The 17,493-nt window shown below is 38.4% G+C and overlaps 1 protein-coding gene across 1 annotated transcript in view; it reads left to right on the forward strand.

The window, feature by feature from the left end:
* The window catches only part of RIT2 (Ras like without CAAX 2), a 195,072-nt gene that overhangs the window by 10,242 nt on the left and 167,337 nt on the right, over positions 1-17,493 (forward strand). The gene's annotated exons all lie outside the window — the stretch shown is intronic.

The following is a 17,493-nucleotide window of genomic DNA, read 5'->3' on the forward strand; positions in this document are numbered from 1 at the left end:
AGTGGGCACTCTGTTTAACTGATCTGTTTTTATAAAACTGGAAGTCAAAAGATCCATTTTTTCAATCTTTCCTCCATGAAAATTGACCAAGATACTTAAATGTTGTTAAATGTCTGGCATAGCAACAAGTAGTAAATCATATAAAGTTCCACTTTTTTTTTCAGATAACATGCTCAAAATTATAATTGGCTGTGATATTTTATGGTGGAGAAGTGGTCAGGAAAAAAAAAACAAAACAGAAGATAGAAAAGGCAGTGAGAGAGATGAACAACTAAGGATAGAGAATTAGAAATTCGAAAGCACAGATGCATAGGAAAAAGATTGAGAAAACAGAAAACTAGACAAAGATGAGTAAAAGCAATGGTAAGGGACTAAAGGGATAGAAGGAGAGGGCAGGAGTTCATACTTCAAAGAACATTGGATTCAGATGCTGCCTTTTCATTGTGCTTATCCCATTACATTTTACTTGCCCATGGTTATATCCCGAATCTTCTGCAGGTACTAGTGGACAAAAAAGTATACAGAGGTCATGTCAGTGCATCTTTCTCCTGCCTCTGTGACTTCTTATCTCATGTTTCTCACCCACTGGCTTTCTAGAATAGGAAGCTGGAAAGGCAGCAGCACAAATCTTCTTGACACGGCCTTTTTTTCCCAACTCTTCAGGAGCTGTAGAAGCTTGCCTCAGGCATGGACAAGACTGTGTAAATATAATAATATAGTAAATATATAATATAGTATAAATTCATGGGGTGCTAGGGAAAGTGATGCTTCCCTGTTTGATGTTCTTAAAATCATACAGAACTAAGAGGAGCTTGTGGGCCCCAGGCTTAGCAAGACGTAGCACCTAGTGAAATTCAGTGGGAGACCCATAATTTGTCAGATTCTGCTCTCTTCTTGGAAGAATTAGATCCATCCATGCTCCAAAATATCAAATAAAATAATGAATCACAGTGGTACTTGAGATACATTTAACTCAGTACTAGGAATTAAAATTAAGTTCTGTTTTTCCTCAATCTGGCAAAAAAAAATACCAAGATGCAAAGGGAAAATATATGTATTTCTATATCCTTTCTCTCACTCTTTGTGATCTAGCTGTTGCCTTCACTCTTATTCCCTAGATTTACCACTCATCACACTTGCCTGTGAACAAACAGCTACCTCCCTACAATCAAATATGGACAAATGGTGGTAGGAGGAAAAATAAAAACAAAATGCCAATGACTTAAACAGATTTAAATACACATATCATTGAAACATACTCATGCAAGGTTTATTTAAGTGTAAAGTAACATATATTTTCATGCTTTAAGGAAAATAGTTGTTAGTGCCAACATGTTATTCAAATAATTATATGAAGCTCTACACAACCCAGTGAGATAACCACTTCTACTGATTGACAGTGACAGTATATTTAAAGAACAGAATTATCTGGTTATTGAAAGCCTTTATTTCTCAATGTCATTTATGTAAGAGCTACGGATCAAGCTAGTTTGTGAAGCTGTTTCGTATGTTTCTAAATCATCGCTGTACCTGCTGGATGAGTACTAGTATATTAAGTTTTAAGTGTTAGTTAAACCAGTTTTGTATGTTGGGTGTAATTCAAAGACATTAATAAGCTTGTGAATAAAATGTATTTCTCCTTGTCTATAAGGAATAAATTATTCCCTGTGAGGATGGTAAGGCATTAGAATGAGTTGCCCAGAAAAGTTGTGATGCCTCTTCCCTGGAAATGTTCAAGGCCAGGCTGGATGGGGCTTTGAGTGACCTGGTTTAGTGAAAGGTGTCTCTGCCCAGGGTAGGGGGGTTGGAACTAGATGATTTTTCAGGTCCCTTCCAACCCAAACCATTCTATGATTCTTCAAGCAGAAAGTATGCAGAAATTAAAATTTTGGTTCCAAGAAAATTTTAACTTTTCCATTCCTGATTCTGAGTATCTCAAATGAAGTTAGTACAAATTGTACGCAGTGAATACTTTACAGGGTTGGAACTCATAAGGATATCTTTAGCACCACTGATGTTAATATAGTCACAACAAATAGCACGGTGTGGGTTGGGAACAGAGTATATAGTCTGTAGTAGACACGACTTCTCAGGTAATGACCTAAGTAGACAGAATACCAGTTTGCACTGTGATGAAAGTTCCCATGGGAGTCAAAGGTTTCCCTGTTTCTCACTTTGAGTTCAATGCAATAGAAAAATACCATGAACAATTATTTTCAGGTTCAGTGCATAACAGGTCACTAAAAAAATATAATTAAGAAGTTGGTGATAGAATTACTTGCTTCTGAGTTCTAGTTCCCTCCTCCCACTTTTTCCTCTTTTTTCTTGCACACTTTCCCTTCAAGCATATGGTAGAATTTATAAGGGATGTGGGAAATGTAAAATAGCACCTGTTTATGTTAGTACAGTGTGTGTGGAGCCCATGTTATCTTTCAAAATTCTTTTTATGGTTCTTATAAACTTATTTTAGGTGTATTTCCCACTAATAAAATATTTTAACAGGAATATAGCAGTGTCAAAGGGCTTAGATGGATTTATTGTGAAATAGTTTTTCTGTTCCCATTTTATTTTTTTTTTTATTTCTAATTTATTTCTGTATTTGTATTAACTTCAGGAGCTTTAACATATGATGATTTTCCTAGAATGGCACAGTGTTAAAATCTGACCTATCTTCAGAACAATGTCTAGTTAAACTGGTAACCAAATATACATTTGTTTACTTTAGCACAGGGAAAAACAAGATAGGATGGGCCTTATTTGTTCCATCAGTGTTCTTCTGTGTCATATCTGTTCGGCTCAGTGATTGTTGTCAGTATTGTGGCATTTAAAAGAAGAGCTGAAGAGCATGGAAATGCAATTGTGTTCCGTGCTGCCTCACGTATCACAAAGAAAACTGGCAGCTTAACGCAGACTCTTTGCTTGACCCTAACAGTAGAGCAGAAATAATACAGCTCTTGTCTTACACTGAGAACTCCACTTAAATGAAAGCATCTTCATGGGGAAGATACTGACACCAGAGTAGGTGGGGAGAGGAGGGAAACAGGAAAAATATGAATTGAAGAAATAAATTTGCATTTGTTCCTCACTGTACCTTTGAAATTTACACAGAATGTCTTGACTTTTGTTTTCTGCCCTGTCCACTTAAATATCATAAAGTCATAGAATGGTTAGAGTTGGAAGGGACGTTCAAAGGTCTTCTAGTCTCACCCCCCTGCAAGAAGCAGGGACATCCCTGTGTAGATCAGGTTGCTCAGAGCCTCATCCAGCCTGACCTTGAATGTTTCCAGGGATGGGGCATCCACCACCTCTCTGGGCAACCTGGGCCAGTGTTCTACAACTCTCATTGTAAATTTTTTTTCCTAATATCCAATCTAAATCTACCTCCCTCTATTTTAAAACCGTTACCCCTTGTCCTGTCACAACATGCCCTACTGAACAGCCTCTCCCCATCTTTCCTGTAGAGTACCTTGAGGTACTGGAAGACCGCTATCAGGTCTCCCCGGAGCCTCCTCTTCTCCAGGCTGAACAGCCCCAACTCTCTCAGCCTGTCCTCATAAGAAAGGTGCTCCAGCCCTTTTATCATCTTCGTGGCCCTCCTCTGGACCTTCTCCAACTGGTCCATGTCCTTCTTGTGTTGGGGGCTCCAGAACTGGACACAGTACTCCAGGTGGGGTCTCACCAGAGTGGAGTAGAGGGGGAGAATCACCTCCCTCGACCTGCTGGCCACACTTCTCTTGATGCAGCCCAGGATGCGGTTGGCCTTCTGGGCCGCAAGGGCGCATTGCCTGCTCATGTTGAGCTTCTCATCCACCAGCACTCCCAAGTCCTTCTCCTCAGGGCTGGTCTCAATCCATTCCCCGCCCAGCCTGTATTTGTGGCTGGGATTGCCATGACCCAGGTGCAGGACCTTGCACTTGGCCTGGATGAACTTCATGAGACCGGCACGGACCCACCTCTCCAGCCTGTCAAGGTCCCTCTGGATGGCATTGCTCCCTTCCAGCATGTCAATGCCACCACACAGCTTGGTATAATAATATCTGTATTAAAATAGTTAAAACACTGCATGGTTAAATGTGATGGAGCAGAGAGAGGGGAAGATGTAAGAATTACTCCGGTAATTTCTGTAGTATCAGAAAGGGGAAAAGTATCAAATAGTCTTATGTCTAGCAAATATTACAACAGAATTTAAAACAGAACTTGAACAGCCTCAAGCATGTTTTGAGTTGACACATTATAGAAGAGAACAGCTAACAGAATAAATGTTGGGTTACAAAAAAGTTTCTAAAGTTTAAGCCATAAGTTTTTTGGTAGGTAATTATGATGGATTGACCCCAGCCAACAGCCAAGCACTCACCCACCCACTTGCTGAGTCCCCTACCCTAGAAGAAAGAGAGAAAGGGGAAGGCAAAAAAACCTCTGGCTCAAGATAACAGTTTAATAGCTGAAGCAAAAACTGTTTGCAGAAGCAAAAACAAAGAAACAAAAAAAAAATCACTACTTCCCATTGGCAGGCAGAGTTTTAGCCACTTCCTACAGGTGTCATAACCATGAATGTCCTCACTTCCTTCTGCTTTCCTTAAGCTTTTATTTCTGAGAATGGCATCTGACATCGTATGATACGGAATATCTCTTTGGTCAGTTTGCATTAGCTCTCTCCTCCAAGTTTCTTGCATACTCCTAGCCTACTCACTAGGGCCAGAGTATGAAAAAAAAGCCTTGATGCTGTGCAAGCACTGTTCAGTCAAAGCATTGGTGTGCTATCAACACCAGTTTAGTCACAGATCCAAAACACAGCAACATATGGGCTGCCATGAAGAAAATTAGCTCCATCCCAGGTAGACCGAGTACAGCAATTTACAGTCTGAAAAGGAGTGAAGGAGATTTAATTTTTCTTTGTAGTTTATGTCTGTGACAGCATATTCATACTGTATGGATCATAGATTGGTGTTCTTCTTTGCTCAATTGCTGTTGGAGGCCATTAATCAGTGGGGGTCATAATTATTTTCCTTCTCTTTTTCCCTTGTTTAGAATTTGACTCTTGAAAAACTTTTCTTTTGGCTAAGTTAATTCATAGACACAAAAGCAATAAAATAATACAAAAATTAAAATTAAAATTATTTTCCTCACTGTTTCATCTGATCTAATTTGTTGTTATGACTATAACTTAAGGCTGTGTATTTCCGTGTTGTTTCCCCGTCACCATCTTGGTTCATACATATTTTTAAAAACTGCATATCTCTTTGTTAGTTTTTAGGTGTTGAAAAAAACAAAAAAGTTTGAGTGAACCAGTAGTCCGCATGAAGTCATAACTCTACAACGGAATTTTAATTTTCACTTTTTAAATACATAAATCTCTGTGATTAATGATCTCATAACTTACTTACAAATAAAAAGAAATTTAAGGTGCATGATGTGTAGCAATCGAATCACTGTTATTGTTATTGGGCATCTGATGCATATGCTTGTGGAAGTCAGAAAGATACTGCAAACATAATACATGAGTAAATGTAAATACCTTTCTGGTCTAAGCTTCCTAATCCCCTGACACTTTAACACAGGACCACTTTGCTACTGTTTATCTAATGGGAAGAATTTGCATCAGAACACAGAATCTTAACCTTTTATCTGATTTCCATATTTTATATTGTGTTCTGTGGTTGTCACAGTCTAGCTCTGCTCAGGAACAAGCTATGCAGTCTCTTACTCCTCCCACCCTCCACTGGGACAGGGAGGAGAGTTGGTAAAGAAAAGAAGCCAAAACACATGGGTTGATATTAAAAAAAAAAAAAAAATTAAGAGAACAGGAGAAAAGTAAACAGAGATGGAAAGCAAGCAAACAAAAACCCCAATAGCAGAAAACACATAAGCACATAATTTACACTGCAATAGCTCATGGTAAATTCTGATGCCAGGTTTCCTCCCGAGTAGCATGAACCTGCCTTCAGCACCCTTCTCACTTATACACTGAGCATGATGTCCCATGGTGTGGAATGGCCTTTTGGCTCATTTGGGTAAACTATCCCAGTTGTTGGCTAATCAGTAACCTATCCCAGCTGTGTACCCCAGCCACAGGTGTCCCCCAGCTCCAGTTCCTGTCCCAGCTCAGGTGAAAATTAACTCTATCCTAGCCAGAACCAGCACAATGGTCTAGTGCACACTCCCTCTGTCTACTTCTGTTTCCCATCTGTAAAATGAGACCAGAGATATTTGCCTTCCTGTGTACATAATAAGATTTCTGACCTTTAAATGCAGATTTATTTTTTTTAAGCTATTAAATGATACCTCTTAGTAGATACTTAAGCCACAAGAGATCATCATGTGCAGCACAGTTCTGTGACTGGTACCAGGTGACAAGTTTTTTGAACTTTATCCAGCAATTTCTTCATGGTTCATGTAATCTCAATAAGCAAATTAAGATAGATGTGGTAAACACTAAAATAAATTCTGTAAAGATGTTACAACTAGACATAATGATTCAAGGAAAGAGTGTCTATAATACATTTTGAGAAACTAAACAATCAGTGAAATTAATGTGTATCTCCTCAAACAGAAGGAACTATGAATGCCTACTTGCTACAGCTACTGAATTATTGAGCAGGTGAGGAGGCACAGCCAGCTTCATCTTGGCCATGTTTTGGGCAGGCTCTTGTGTTATTCCTCTTCTCTGAGAATTCCTCTCAAATTGAAACTTGAAAAGACAAGTAATAGTTTATTTTCAACCTTGATAAACTTAAATACGAAACATCTAATTAGATATTCAAGATTCAGGCAGCTCTGGGATTTGCCAGAAAGAAGTATCCAGGAAACTCTGTGGGGAGAAATTTAGGTACTAGTGCTGAAACCCCTCGTGCCTAATCTCAGATTCTGAAAACGTTGTCTGAGTCTAGGTTTGTAGGTGGTCTTTATAGTTGGCAGAGCGAGGTGCACAATCACAGATACTTAACGCTTTCTATTGTTTGAGATAGTCTGAATGACTAGGCACCAAGAATGACTAGTTTTCAAAGTATAGGTGGGAATTGCTAGAATCCAAATGTTAGTGGATGTGTTGGGTTGGCTGGTTTTTATGTGGAGAGTTTTTGAACATAATAAATTGTGATACTCAGTATCAGTTCATATAATTTCAGAATTTATCTATTTTTTTTTGTAAAAGGCTTTGCTTAAATTTGTTCTGAGGATATTTTTCTCTATTAAAATGATCTGTAATTTCAGTGATAATAATACTCCCCTTTAAAATTGAAATATGTATTCTGGTGGTCATAATGGTATGGTCCTCAGACCTTGATCTATGGTAGGTGAGACTTTTTCAGATTCCAGTCTAAAGAGCTTGTTTCTTTTAGCTCATGCAGACCAACGAATTTACATTTGGAGTTCCATGTTCTAATATAGTAGCCACCAATGTGCCCAGAGGTGAAGCTTCCAGTTGCATTTCATTTTTATTAAAGCAAGTTAGATTTATGATTTTTTTTTTTCTCTCAGTGAGGCAAACAGTAAGCAATTACTGTCTTCCTGCAATCTCCTTTTCATCCATTTTCCAACTGAAACAACTTAGCTTCTACACATGACAAAACTGTGAATCGATTGTTACTTAGAGAGTGTTAATTTTGTCTGCAAGTAGGTACCTTAGGTTTTTGTAGAATATTTTACAAAATCTCTGTTGCTGCAAACTCTTTTAAGGATTTCATAAGGGAGAAGGATCATCACAGACTGCATCTCTGTAAGGAATATTTTTAATCACGAGGTAGCTAAGTTTACCAGAAATGTAGGACTGAAGGTAGCTAACAGGATGCAAGGCTTTGCTTTGCCTGCATTCAGGCAGAGAATTCTTACCAGATAGGTTCCTGATATTCGTAGTTTCACTGGAACAAGTTAAGTCAACAGTTTAAAAATTATATCACCATATTTAGAGAGTTTGGTGAAAGACGAGTCAGTGTTTCATGGAGCAGACATATCTTCTGACATTGATATCACTTTGTCTGGTGTCCTTCTCACTTTTGCTGGCACTTGTTCTTGATTGATCACTTGTTCTGTGCCACTGGATTCATCATAGTCAGTGATCCAAAGACATGAAAAATTCATACCAACACAACAAATACTTTGTGGTTTATGATATTTCTTTCCTTTTGGATTCAGGGCAATTAATTCCTCCAGAGAGCAGAAAATTTATGGAATATAGCAACTCTGACATTTCTGTGGAGAGCACAAGTACAATTGTGTGTTTTCATTCTCTCGTATAAGAATAAAGATAATGTGTTACGAAGCTGAATTATCTAAATAATGACCAAAATATATTTGTCTAAGGGAGTTGGTTGTGCAAAGGAATTTATTTCTGCCCTGACAGTGATTACCTCTTAATACTACGTACTAAATTTCCAGAAAGATGTATAGACCTATATCAACAACAATTTTCTTTTTACAGAAAATTCCCATTTTAAACTATTTATCTTAGACAAATAAATTCCAGACTGCCTTGGTGTCTTTATTTATTATGATACCTAATGATTCTAATAATCTGCATTAGAATTTGATCTTCCACAAGCAGAATGGCTCTGTACTCTCTACTTCTTTCTAAACTTGCAAGTTGGCATCTCGTTTTTTCACTAGAGTTTTCAACTAGAAGAACTGGGGTGATGTTATGACTGTAGATACTTTGGAGAATCTGAAATGCAAATTATACAATCAGCCATTATTTGTTCCAATAAATTAATATAGAGCTCCCAAATAATAGGACAGAGTCTTATCTCCAAGATTACCTTTCCTCTTTCAGAACGGGAGTCCAATTTACACATCATTAGACCTAGAAATTGTGATATTTGATAAATGCTATCTGATGCCTTTTATGTTATCTCCTGTAAGAAAAAGTAAGACAAAGTGGCATCTGAAATAATCAAAGAGATAAATGAAGTGAGAACTTTCAGTAAGAGACAGATGATACGTAATTTAAACTATCTAGTGGTTGACTACAGTAATTGAGTTGAACAAATTACTTTCTTGAAAGCAAGTGGTGGAGTCATCTGGTGCAATATGAGTAAATAGCTAGTGCACATGTGTCAGAGCTGAACATGTGGTACATAACTGAGGTGAGAGACACCAAATTATGCACCTGCTTGTTCCTACACTCTCATAACTTCACCTTTTTATCCATGGTTCTCTCTGTCTCCATATATTCAGGTTAAACAAAAAAAATCTTGTCAGATTTTTTCTCTTGTGCAAAGAAGAGGCATTTTCTTTTTACATTTCAAAAGCTGTGTCATATTACAATGCTTGTGTCACTGCAACAGAGCACAGTTCTTGTCATATTCTTTTGCCTCATACTACATCTAATTCTTTCTAAAAATTAACATTATCTCCTTGTTCATGTGTACGTCTGTGCAGAACTGCTCATGTTTTATATTCACAAATACAAAAGTTTCTGTAAGTCTTATGAGAGTCATTTATTGAAAAATAGTTGTTCTTTAGATGTGCTTTGCATGTGTTCAGGGAGGTGGAAGCAATGTGGCAGCTCTGAAACTGGCATGGCTTCATGCAGTTCCATTACTGAAACTACAGATCAATTCCAGTCCCCCCTGACCAACGCTGTGGTTAGCATGAGCAGTATCCCATGAGAATTTTGCAGACTTTGGCAGGCTTGTGCAGGAAGCCACATTTAGTCAGATGTAAACGGATACTTCATCAGGTGACTAGACATCATAGTTCAGCCCCAATCCGGACCAGGCTATGCAGTCTCTCTCTCACTCCCCCCACCCTCTGAGAGAATAGGGAGAGATAATAAAAAAAAAAAAACGGCTTGAGGTTTGAGATAAGAACAGGGAGAAAATCCTTAAAGTTACTGTTACAGGCAAAACAGACTCGACTTGGGGAAAACTATTCATTTATTACTACAAACAGCAGGATAATGAGACAGAGAACAAGTTAACCTCCCCCCACCCCTCCCTCTTCCCGAGCTTAATATTGTCTCTACCTCCTTCCCACCCCGAGCGGCACAGGGGGGAAGAGGGAATGGAGGTTGCAGTCAGTTCATCACGCGTTGTTCTACACCGCTGCTTCATGGTTGGGGGAAGAACTCCTCGCATTCCTCCCCTGCTCCATCGTGGGGTGCCTTCGGAGTGGGTCATCTCTTCCATGGGGTGCAGTCCCTCCAGAATGGCTGCCTCAGCAGTCCCTCCACGGGCCACAGCTTCCTTCAGGCATCCACCTCCACTGATGTGGGGTCCTTCATGGGCTGCAGGTGGATCTCTGCTCCTCCGTGGACCTCTGTGGGCTGCAGGGGGACAACCTGCTCCACCATGGTCATCACCACAGGCTGCAGGGGAATCTTGGCCAGGAGCCGCATTACTCCTCTCCCTCCTTCTTCACTGACCTTGGCATCTGCAGCTGTTCCTCTCACAAGAAAAAATTCTTCACAACTGGCAGGCAGACACCTCTCAGAATCTCTTCTCATAATCCTTCTCATCTCCTCTCCACTTCTTGCAGCAGGGCTGGGCTGAGTTGGGCCCAGTCGGCCCGCTGGCGAGAAGACAGAGGGTGAGGCCTGCAAGGCCCGCGACACCTGTGCCTCCCCCTCTCTGTCCCAGCTCAGCTTCTTCATGTCTTCTCTTCTCTCTTTTTTTTTTTTTGTGTTTTCCCCTTCTTAAATACGTTATCGCAGAGGCGTTATCAGAGAACATTCTGCTACCAATCGGCTCAGCCTTGGCCAGCAGCAGGTCCACCCTAAGCCCGGCCGAGTCCACTGAACAAAGGGGAGCAATTTCTAGCGGTTTCCTACAGAAGCTACCACCTTAGGCCCCCCTTCACTAAACATAACCACAACACTAGATTTTCAAAAGCAGAATCATATATGTTGTGCCTGTCACTGTCTTACATATGATAGCCTCCAAAAAGGAATAACCTTAGCCATACCTGTCAAATGGGTCACACAGATACAGATTTCTGTGCGATGACCTATATTTAAAAGGTCTACCTGTATCTGAAGATAAGTTTTCTCTATGTGAATTCTCAAAGATAGATCAGTACTGTCAATTAATTTCTTGGCTGTGCTTCATGCACCCTACGATGTGGTTTGCTCACTTAGCTGCCAGGGCACACTGCTGAGTCATATTGAGTCTGCTGTCAACCAGAACCCCCAAATCTCCTTCTTCAAAGCTGTTCTCCAGCCACTCCTCTCCCAGTTTATACCTGTATCCAGCATTACTCTGTCCCAGGTACAGAATATGAAATTTGTTCTTCTTAAATTTCATGCCATTTATGATTGTCCAATGCTCCTGTCTGTATAGATCCCTCTGCAAGTCTTCTCATGCTTTGAGAGAGTAAGCCAAGAGGGATTTTCTTATAGCGTCAAGAATTCAGTCTGTATTCCTCCATTAGACCCCATCTTAAAGATAAATAATGAACACTAAATAAATTTAAGTATCAGGTTGCTGAATTCCTTGCTTTACAGCAGCTATGGAACCAACTTGTTTTCTGTATCTATTCCGGGCCACAGGGTATCAGACTGTGACATTCAGAGCATAGCCAGAGTGCGGGAAGAAACACGGAAAAGCTGAGGCCCTCTAAAATGAGAATAACATTGAGAAATGTATTAGCATTTCTTTTTGACCCTTGTCACCAGGTAAAGCTACTTAGCATAAAGACAGCATGAATGAGATCAAGTATGCATGCTGTTAAGTAGAGTGACTACACAGATTTCCAGAAGTCTCCAGAGAAGAGAAATGTAAACCACCTAGCCTTTTGGAACCTCCAGACTCAAAGCAGTTGAAACTTGCTCCAAATCCTGTTCAACGGCACATGGATACAGCTACAAAACATGTGGAGAACATTAAGATCAAGAAGATCCCTTTATGAGATAGAGATTACTATTATCAAGTCTCTTGAAATGTATAAAAAATAAACGAAAGCCCAATCTCTAATAAGTATTGTACATTTCAAAACTGATGCACAGTTGCTGGAAAAACAACTCTTTACAAAAATCAATTCAGTAATTGCAAAATGCATAAAAATACACTGTGCACCTGTCTTATCATTATCCACTTGAGAATATCAGACTTTCAGAGGAAAACAAAAAAGAAACAAACTGTGGGAGTATTCTTTTAAAGCAGTAATCTAAAGAATCAATAATATGACACTCTGTGTTAAAAAATAAATTGAAAAGGTGACTGTGCTTTTCTGAATATTCTGTGAGTGGCTGGATTGTTCTGGCTGAATGTCTGAGAAGTTGTTTGGTTGATTTTGCTTTCTGTTACATAGAGTTATGGTTAACATTTTGGTCTTCCAAAACCAGCTGAAGATAGTGATAAGATTTATGTCGACTGCCCTGGCTTGTGAACAAAGATGCAATGCTTACCTTCTCTGTGTTGAATCACACCAGAAATTTTACTAATCTCTTTGCACATATAATTACTCTTCATATTTCCTTAGTTCTCAAGAATTTTTCCCATGCACTGATAAATATACAGCAGAAATATTACAGGATTTTGCTACTGTCCTTTGTACACTGACACCAGATAGGAAAATTTTCAAGTTTTCAGGAAATTAAATGATCTTCAGAACACTTGTTTCTCTTTTCTTTCTTTATGACTTGTATAAAAATCTTGAGGAATCTCAGCTTGATAAAAGTATTTGGAAGTAAAAGGAATAAAATCTGTCCATTTTTTAGAATAAACAACACAGTAAAACTCACAATTCAGTTACTGAGAATTCATTTTGAAGAGCAACATTGTGAAGTCCACTTAATACTTTCAAAAGGTTTTTCTTAGTTCAGTCTTTCCCTGTTTCTCCAGGCATAATTTATGCTGGCTAGAGATGGCATTTTGGTATTTCTTGAACTGGGCTGCTGTGACCTTATTCAAAATCTAATGAATCAGTGGAAAAATCCTTGTAGATTCCAATAGGCATTGGATAAAGTGTTACTGGGAGAAAATATCTTCCATTATAATGAGTATCACATAAGAAAACAGCTTTCGGTGATGCAATGTGAATGCTTTAAGTCAGATGCCACCACTTTAATGTGTAGTTTCTATATTAAAGAGTTCACTTTTGGTTCTCTGTAGTTTACAAGAGAAAGTCAAAATGTGAGCTTAGACTTTTTGAGAAGTTGAATCACTTTTCCTTTCCCTTTCCAGGGTACATAATGGTAGGAGAAAAGGGAGTGGAAAATGGAGATATCAGGGTGAGACTGATAGAAAGTTGGACATGATAATAGATTGAAAACACAAGAGCTAGTATCTCTTATTGTTCACACAGCAAACAAATCTCTCACTTGTCATACTAGGGGATAAAGAGCAGGGAGCTATTCATGCCACAGAGAAACAGAGGATCCTGCTTTTGTAAAAAAATCTACAGTCCCTGTGAATTAAGCATTTGAGAGACTTCTGCACAGGTATTGTCTTGAGGGGAAGAGATGACCCATGTCCAGTACTTAGATCAATGATAGCCCTTGTATCTGAATGAAGGCCTGGATATCCATCCTATTCTTAACATAACAAAGAAAAGCGAACAATTTCATGGAGAAGAAAAAAAATTAAATAGGGATTTAAAGAAGATTTCAATGTACAAATTGAATTAAATTCTAATATTTGCTCTTTTAAAATCTTTCTAAAGACTAGCTGTCCTCCTGTGTTCATAATAGCATTTAAACAGAGATATTTACCAAAGTGCTGGGACAATGTTTCACCTTAGCAGCATATAAATATAGCAGATTATAGAATCATAGAATAGTAGAATGGTTAGGGTTGGAAGGGACCTTCAAAGGTCATCTAGTCTAACCCCGCTGCAAGGAGCAGGGACATCCTTGACTAGATCAGGTTGGTCAGAGCCTCATCCAAACTGGCCTTGAATGTTTCCTGGGATGGGGCATCCACCACCTCTCTGGGCAACCTGTGTCAGTGTTCCACCACCCTCATTGTAAAAATTTTTTTTTCTGATATCTAATCTAAATCTACCTCCCTCTGTTTTAAAACCATTGCCCCTAGTCCTGACACAACAGGCCCTACTGAACAGCCTCTCCCCGTCTTACTTGTAGGCCCCCTTGAGGTACTGGAAGGCTGCTATAAGGTCTCCCCAGAGCCTCCTCTTCTCCAGGCTGAACAGCCCCAACTCTCTTGGCCTGTCCTCACAGGAGAGGTGCTCCAGCTCTCTGATCATCTTTGTGGCTCTCCTCTGGACTGTCTCCAACTGATCCATGTCCTTCTGATGTTGGGGGCTCAAGAAGTGGATGAAGTACTCCAGGTGGGGTGTCATGAGAGCAGAGTAGAGGGGCACAGTCACCTCCTTCAATCTCCTTTTGATGCAGCCCAGGATGTGGTTGGCCTTCTGAGCCACAAGGGCACATTGCCAGCTCATGTTGAGCTTCTCATCCACTACAACACCCAAGTCCTTCTTCTCAGGGCTGCTCTCAATCCATTCTCTACCCAGCCTATATTTGTGCCTGGGATTGCCATGACCCACACGCAGGACCTTGCACCCAGATCATATATGACATCATCCATGTTAATTCTGATTTTGTAAGTGTACTAATTACCATATAATAATAAAAAGTTAAATCAGAGTGAGTATTAAAAAGAAAAAGCTGAATAAAATGCATAGATTACTTAAAGAAACAAAGTAGATAATTTTCCTGAAAACTGTTCTTTTATATGAATATACTCTTCTAAAAATTTGCATTAAAAGTTAAACTATCTTTTCTATTTAATGTTACACTTATTTATTTGAAATATTTAATAATTGATCCCCATACTCTTCATATACAGATAAACCCAGCACGGAGTGAGGAGGAAAGGGACTAATCTATTTAGCCAAGGTGTTTGCTGAAGAACAGTATCTTAACATAGATATCCTAAGTTCAAGTCTATTCCTTTCTGTATAGGTACATTCTTCAGGACATAGTTTCAAATGACTTGGTTCTGATATAAAAAATCCATGAAGTTACACTGCAAAAGCAGGAAGAATTTGCTCTGTTGTGTACCAGGGTTATCAGGGAGTATCAAGACCTATCCTAGCTGAAAAAAAAATTAAGCTAACCAGATTTTATGCATTTCACTCCCTGAATGTTGCTTGAATGGTTCTTCAGTGCACACCAAGTGTAAATTATGTCTCTGTCCCATTTTGAAGTAATTGAGATGCATGCAAATTAAGAATCTCAAGTGACATTTTTCTTTTGCTGAAACAGTACCTGCTGTTGACTCTTCCACTTAAGAGGTCTTGATTCAAGTAATTTGAAATCAGATGAAAGATTCCTTTGATTTCAAGGGACTTCGTAGCTAAGTGGTTTAAAGAGCACTGCTGTATTCTTCTTATGAGTCTTCAGAGCTGGTAAAGGATGAGTGCTAAAATCCTTCCTGAGTATTTCCTTTGCAGAGGTAGTTCTGAGTTTATGAATCATTAAAGGACTTAGATGAGAACAAATTTCAGATGCAGTTACTTCTGAGAAGGTCCAGAAACATATACGTTTGAACAGATATGTTAAAAGTGAAATTGAATTAAAAAACTTCAGATATTTGGAATAGATGTTTCTCCACGCAACTAAGATAGGGTTTGGAAAGTTGACACTCCAGGCACAACAATTTAAAGTGGCATTCAGGCTTAATTTCTCTGAAAATCAAGGTGATGACTCCTACTTAAGTTTGTACTGAATGAGTATGAGAATAAACACATGAGCCTTCATGCTCTTTTAGACATTTTCTGTATGCTCTGTATATGAATTTGTTCATACACAGCTTGTACACCTGTTGAAAATGAATAATCAGACCAAGAACTCAAAAAATCCAACAACTCAAATAATAAATTATTTCTAGTACTTTTGATTTGCTGCTCAATGGAATAAACAGAGGTGATTCCATAGACTTCAACAAATATGGAGCAGATATTAAATGAGGGAAGGGCTTTGGACAGGGAACTCATCAGTTAAAATAATGGGATTGTTGCAACCTTGTCTGTTAAATCAGCTCAGCATATAAACTGAGAAAAAATGCAATTTGACGTTTAAAGATAGTGATACCTGTTCAAGTACGTATGACAGAAAGCAAAAAGGTACCTACTGTAAGGTACTCAGCACAGTAAATTGAAATAAAATCAAGGGAGATAAATCACTTACTTTGCTAGTTGATTATCTCTGTTTTTCAAACTACTGTATGAAGCTGATTTGACAGCTGATTTTGACATGAATGCTTTATTTTTATTTTGCAAGGCAAGGGATACTTTAGCTAAACACTGATATATTTAATAAGCAATCATTAAAAAATGGAATCATGTTTCTAAAAATATAATGGTCAATGATAGCTATTACTGTGCTCTCAGGACCAGCCCATCCTTCTTAAAAATAGATCTGCTCTGTGTAAGCCAGGAACAACCGTTACTTTCAGCTGATTTCAACCCTCTGGTGGAAAGAAAGTCTCTTTAACACTCCATAGAGAGTTAGCAGAAGAGAAGGCTTTAATTAACAAGCAAACCTACAGCTAAACTGAAACTACATTAATTGACAGTGAGCAACCCTTGAAAACAAGGAAAAACAATAATTTCCTTTATTATGATTTATTCGTGCTTTTTTTTTCCTAGTTGGATACGCCATGGTCACATTATCTTCCTTTGATTCACATTTATCAGATATGAAAATGACTCCTGTTAAAATCGAAGATTTACAAATTGCTTTTCCACATAATATTTGTCTTTTTGACTAGCATTTTAATAGTGTGCCAGAAGCTATAGACCATCTCTTGACCATATCTACTTTAAAACTGAAATTTTTCATTATAGAAGCATATAAGAATAATAAGAAATGCAGTAAGAAAGCATTTTTTCTTATTTTTTTTAGGAGGCAGAAGAGTGATATTGCATTTTCCACTTGTTATTTTATCTTCTCATTGATAATTTAGCTTGCTGACAGGAATGTATTAGCTTCTGGCATGCACAATGAGCACAGAGCTCATTAACCTTGTGACTAGTCTCCGGGACCTTTTGGCCCAGAGCATAACCGTGGACAGCAGCAAGTTTCTGATGTTCGAAAGCAGCTTTACACACCATGTTGTTTGGTGCTGAAGACTTCAGTGATATGCTTCGGTATGCAGATCTATTGAAACAGTGCCTCAGCAGCTTCTGTTGTCCTCAAGTGCCTTAATTATTTATATGCATTTTTTAATTACACTTTTCTTTAGAAATGTCCTAATTTTGTATATTGGAGTGGAGATATACAGCAGTGACTATCTTTAACTGGCAACACTAAAGTATTTTTTTTACTTTTTCAGAGTCATTATTTGTCTAACTTTGTTTTCAACTAAACTGTATAACAAGAAACTAATTATAACAGGAATTATCACAATAATTTTAAAATGAACACATTTATAAGACTCAAGAACAACGCTTGGGAACGAGGCTGTATGATTTGTAATCACTTGTCGATACAATGAGTATGGTTATACAATCCTACTGTTTCAAGCAGCATGTTGAACCAAACTTCTTCCTGAGAGATATTCCAACCAGAATAATATGATTTTGAAATTCTAAATA

Source organism: Chlamydotis macqueenii, chromosome Z, assembly GCF_036417535.1.
Source record: "Chlamydotis macqueenii isolate bChlMac1 chromosome Z, bChlMac1.mat, whole genome shotgun sequence".
Lineage (NCBI taxonomy): Eukaryota > Metazoa > Chordata > Aves > Otidiformes > Otididae > Chlamydotis > Chlamydotis macqueenii.